Genomic DNA, 6,000 nt, shown 5'->3' on the forward strand with positions numbered 1-6,000 from the left:
TGTCTTCGATAGTATCTCCATTGATAACGCGCAGAGAAGGCATTGATTGCTTCTTGCCGCTAACATACTTCACATACGACCAGAATCTCTTTGGATTTCAGGTTTCGAGACTAAGTTTCGTTGTGGAAACTGTTATAGGCAACTCGCATTGAAGTCCGCGCTAAATTTCGAGCTTCTGTAAAGGATCGCGAATCTTAGGGATTTTGCGTATGTTTGTTTCGTTGTTTCTCCAAGAGTATTCTAACCTGTTTTGTGTACCACGGAGGATCAGCTCCGTCGTTTGTTAATTTATTTGGTATAAATCTCTCAATTGCTGCCGATACTATTTCTTTAAATTGAAGCCACATCTGGTGTACACTTGTATTATTAATTTGGACCCATGAATATGATGATGGAATAAGAAAATGACATTTTCGATAATATAAATGCACAGAAGTATGCAAACACGCAAGACTACTTCCTGCAAAAATTTCCTTCAGGATGGTGAACATTAAAAATAAAAATCTTGGCCCTCAGCTTACAAAAAACAAAAACCTATTTTACAATTTTATAAAAAAAAGTGTTACTACAAGACATATACCCATTAAAATTCACCTGCCCCGTAACAGCTTCCCTTTCTAGTGATATGAGACTTCTTGTCTTAATTTCAACATCAAGGTAAACTTTCCCTTGAATTTTCTGAATAAAAGTCTACTCACAGTCTTCTTGAGTAGATGCAATGCTGGTGATATCTGATAGTAAGCTAATGCCAATTTCCTTCAAGCTTACTGACTCTGCTGATCAGGAGTCCAATGTATTCCCTACATTTATATTTACTCGGTCAATACGCAAAGTAACTCACTTCCACTGGCTGGCAATTGTATCGCTTCAGTTTTCCTGTAAATCCTGCAACTTATTTTTCCGAGTCTGAGATATGCCAAGGCCGAAGTAGAGATTGTTCTGTTCGATGGTGATAGTACTGAGAAATTATTTTTGGCATGTTTCGGTGAGCCGCAGCCCCTTACACAGTGAATATTTCAGACAATTGTCATACGTCCTTGTAATTCGGATACAGCCAAACAGTTATGGGATTCAAGTGTAAATTCTTCAATGGTGTGCGTAGCCATTAAATTTGTATAAATCAAATTCAACTTTTAGGCTGAATTCTTTCTTAAAACGGAGAGCAGCTGTTTTTAAAGGCATGAAAGCTAGACTGATGTTTGAGTTAGGAACTTCAAAGAGGTCAAACACATCAGCATCTACGTATCAGTGTAGGATGCCTAATCTATAAGTTTATTATATGCGACAGTGTCTGAAAAGTTTGTGTTTTATAAAGACGTTTCAAAACTCTGAAGAAGACAAAAAATTAAGCTTACAACTACATTACAATAGGTTTCAGTGCAAAACATTAAGGACACTTGGAAGGCAAAAAAAAAAGAACCGGTTCTAAGCAGTATGATTGAAGAAAGTGCATATGGGAGTAGAGAAAGGACGTCTCAGTTATTTTCCCAACACTTTCACTACAAAAATACATTTTTGTTTCCAGGAGGCACACTCAGCGAGTGAATCTGCAGTCACATCAAGTTACAATGCTCTATTTGAAGTTGCAAAGGATTGTGCAGTTTCTCTGATTTTGAGGTTATGTTAACAGTGTGGAAACTCTGCTACAGCAGACGTGACGTTAGCGTGAGTAATTCTAAAGCGAAAGTGGTCTCCTTGACTGCTGTTTCCCCAAAGAAGTTTTTTTACAAGATTGCAAATCCGTAGCTATGATTATGTCGCTGTGTAGGCTTACGTGTGCATGCTGTTTCTTTACATTGTAAAGAGAACGAAATGCACCACAGGGGCTCACTGGCAGACTTCAACTTACGAGCTTGTCTTCGAATTAGCAATACTAGACAAGTGGTAACAAACATTCGATCCTTTAGTGAACAGCAATATAAGTATTAGTCATTGACATTTTCTGTGTTTATGTTTAACGTGCAAATAAAATTCTAAAAAAATATAAATTTGTCATTTTAAATTTCGTCCTAAACGGGCAGTCGTAGGAAACATCCTGTTACTAGCTTAGCTGTATATGTTCTTTACATAGCTGTGCTCAACTGCTGGACTTGTTGAGAGTGCCTTACTGTACCTGTGGGAGGCCGGTTAGACCAGCAAGAGTCCCAGGCTCCGTGCGAGAGTCACTCAGTGCAAGTGTTCCAACCCCACCCTCCCGTATCCAGATCAGGTGATGCCTAAGGGCTGAGGATGACAAGGCGGCCGGTCGGTACCGTTACACCTGCAAGGCATCTTCCGACGGTGTTTGTTCGTTTGTATCGTACTGAGCTGTGTAAGTCGCTAATTCTATCACGTACACACATGTCTGAGAAGCTTTTCTGTGAATAACCATCGTAAAAAGAGATGCAGCATCAGACATATGTTCATAATGCGAGAGTACCTGTACCAGATATCGCGTGTGGCGGAGAGTACGATGTGCGGCCGCTGACCTCTCGGCTGCTCCGTCTCCCTCAGCTCGACGCTCACTGCTACAGAAGGACGTGGAACGCCGCAGTGCTGGGCTGATATCACCTGTGGGGAATTCCGATAACAGGGACTCGTACATCAGCTTATCTTTTACCAGGAGTGCTGATTGCCAGGTGCGCCGTTTGTAGATAAATCTCGCTAAAATTGACGACAGACTCGCAAAAAATTAGGTAGTTCATCTTTCTCCTTTGCGTAAAAAAATATAATTTTTGTTTCCCATTACGTTCAATATCTTTAAGATTTATAAATTACGTTACTGCTGATTCATTTGTCAAAGCCGTAGGACAGTTCTGAAGTATTTCAGTGTACCTTTCTCTGCGAGATTCGAACTGTCCTTGATTACAAGAATTATGATTGAGGCACATGTGGCGTCGTGTGTACGACAGGTGTCAATGCGATCCTGACCTAAAGGTGAATTCCACTTCGGGTGTCACAACTGCCTAGTATCAAACAAAGATGCGGGCTTTCAAATAAGTACGCACATGAGCGGTGGCCCTCAACTACGCACCCTCAGACTCAACGTTGCAATATTAAAGGTTTGGCTGGTTTCGTTGTCTAGGGGCTGGGACACGTAGTTGCCGCATTACACGCCTAATACAGCTGAGTCTACAGTATACGATATGAACATACACATGAATCGAATTGTCGAAGGTTCCTATCACTCAGCAATTGCAAATTTTATGATTGAAAGATTACAATTAAATAAAATCTGCAGGTACTATCTTAACGACTTTAAATGATGAGTACGATAGTAGAAGTACTTTTGAAAATGCGGTATATTTCTGCAAAACAGTTATTGGTGTCGATGGTCCAGCAATTAAATAAAATATAAGTTGAATAACAGGGAAACAATAGATTCTTACTGCACATAATTAGCTATGAACAACAACATAGCTCGCGAGATTTCACTTCTAAACGCACACAACGTCTTCACTGTAGAAGCCACGGAAATCTGACAAATGCACAAGTCGACACTCCGAAGTATTTCTACCTGCCGCGACCACGCGCAGACCGCTCCACACTTTCAAAGCCTCTGCCGCGACTGTCCGTTTGTCGGGCCGTCGTGTCCAGCACCTCCGTGTCCCGTGGCGTCCTCTAGTACCCTTCACGCGAACTGGCTTCCATCGAGTATCGCCATTCACGAGCGCTGTGATTGGCTAGAGCGCTCGCGCCATGTCTTCATCCGAACGCACCCACAAAAACATAATTAAACACATTCGAAGTACTTGATTTACATTTAAATAGCTTGATATTACATAAATATTCCTAAGGCTGGACCATAAACACCCTCTAACACACATTATTAGATACATAAACAAATTAGATAAACATATATCAAAGGAATAGGAGAAAAGGTAGGCCAGTAACCTGATGTGTCAGTGCTTTCTAAAACACAGTAAATATTTGACCAATTTCTTCGTGAATAGCATATATCGGATATAATCAAAGACATAGATGAATAACTATATTTATAAGCATGCTGCTACCGTTTTCTCATGTAACTGTGGAGTACTTACGGCCTGACTTGATTGATAGTAATCGGCCACTTTCACCTCCAATAACTCGTGTACTATTTAAGTTACACGCCTGTAATTCATACCAGTTTAGGTTTACACTAATAGCTTTCTAAAGACACGTAGATCGACGAAATCGGATGAACTGTTTAGATTTTGGAAATTCGTTGCTGGGTGTTACTTTTACAATTTACTGTCAGATACTAAACTTTAAACTAGTAAATATATTGAAAATCCAATTACACCATCAGAATCGTTGTGCAAATAATGGTAATGTACATGTTTCTTTTTGAGGTATCATGATTCAGCTGGCTTCTATTAATTCCTATACGAAATATGAAACGTCTGCCATTAAGTTTTCACAAAGTCTGCCATCTTTGGCCCTCCTGACGCACAGTGCCACAGCGCAATTCCCAGCCCCGTGCTCCACAGACCATGCACTGGGGCCAAATCAACTTCGATGATTACAAAAATTGTATTACCTAAGCGATAAGATGCGAAAATTTTACGAGGAAACAGGTATGTTGTAGTTATGCTTCGAACAATTTAAAATTTGCGGCTTGAAATATTCTAACGGCAAAATTCAAAATGCCAATTGTGGCACCCCATGTTTGTCAGTTTCGGAACTAAACCGGAGACGCAGGTTGTGGTAGAAATATGAATGCGATGTGTTGCGGAGATTCACCTCTGAAACTTCGCAACTCGCCTAGATGTTAGCCAACATCTCTGATGATGGGTTTGGAAATTTTCCATCGTCCTAGCTGCTAACAGTTTGCTTTCTGCAAAAAAAAAGTTCAGCGTTGTGGTGTCTTTGCATCCAGTAAGGAGAGAGAGGAAATAAGGTGTCAAATAAAAATGTATCCTGCTGTAGCACATCGTCCTCTGGAAAAGCTGGATGATGGTTGACTGTGTATTCAGGACAGCACTTCTGAAAACCAAAAGCTTCATGGCTCTTATAACTATTTTGTGGACCAGTGGCTAGGTGGCGACACATGCCAAGAGAGATTTGGAACGGTAGTGGAAGGTGGCATCGCAAAAATAACGTCTCAGAAGAATGGAAACGAAGAATAAACACATTAATATCAAAAGTTCATCCGAATGTTTCGTCATTAGTGAAACACCTTCAAGAAGAAGCACAGTACCACGGACACCAGTTTGACCAACTAATTTTAAACTTTGATGCGAAAAGAAGAAAGGTCAGCAATGGAAACTGACGAAACGATTGAAAAAGCTTTGAAGAAAATTCGAACTGATGGGATCTTAAAATTATTTCTTTGTTGTGTGGCCTATGTACAGAAGATACAAAGCCCACTAAAACGTCAGTGGCATTGAAAAATTTGTAAATTTTGAAAAGCAGTTTAATGGGATCATTAGCAATCTTGTAAATATTCCAATTTTTGTAAATAAATTTAATGGGGGACGAAAGGAGATTAATTTTTTTGTGGTGTCTCTCTGGAAACGGCACAAAGTGAGCTAAATGTTTTTTGAAAGTAGAAAAATACTTTACTGCATAATGAAGACTGGCAAGACTATTTCAAAGGCCAAGCCTTTTCTATGGAATATACGAGTTTTCGCCTTGAGAGGTTCCTACAACCGAAATCTGTGTGGACAGACACCGAATACAAAATCTATGCTACAGAAACGCAGGCAAATGACAAGCAATTAAATCCATAATTTGTCTCTCCGTTAGAAGACAAGTAAACCAGCATGAAACACCTATAGACAAAAAAAAATTATCATAAAAAAGTAACCGGTCACAGTTTTGCAACCCTTCAATATATCACTGTTCCGGGAGAACAATGACGCAACTGCAAAATTCAACCAATCGAGATTATTGCACCAGTAATTTCAGAAAAAGGTAACGCATGCAGTGAAAGATCTTCAGAACTGTAGTTATACATGGTGCCGCTAGAGAGTAGATGGCTCTTTGTGGAAATATCGATTGTTGTGACTTGGGTTGTGAAGAACATTGTCGTAATTG

Source organism: Schistocerca americana, chromosome 11 (genome assembly GCF_021461395.2).
Source record: "Schistocerca americana isolate TAMUIC-IGC-003095 chromosome 11, iqSchAmer2.1, whole genome shotgun sequence".
Classification (NCBI taxonomy): domain Eukaryota; kingdom Metazoa; phylum Arthropoda; class Insecta; order Orthoptera; family Acrididae; genus Schistocerca; species Schistocerca americana.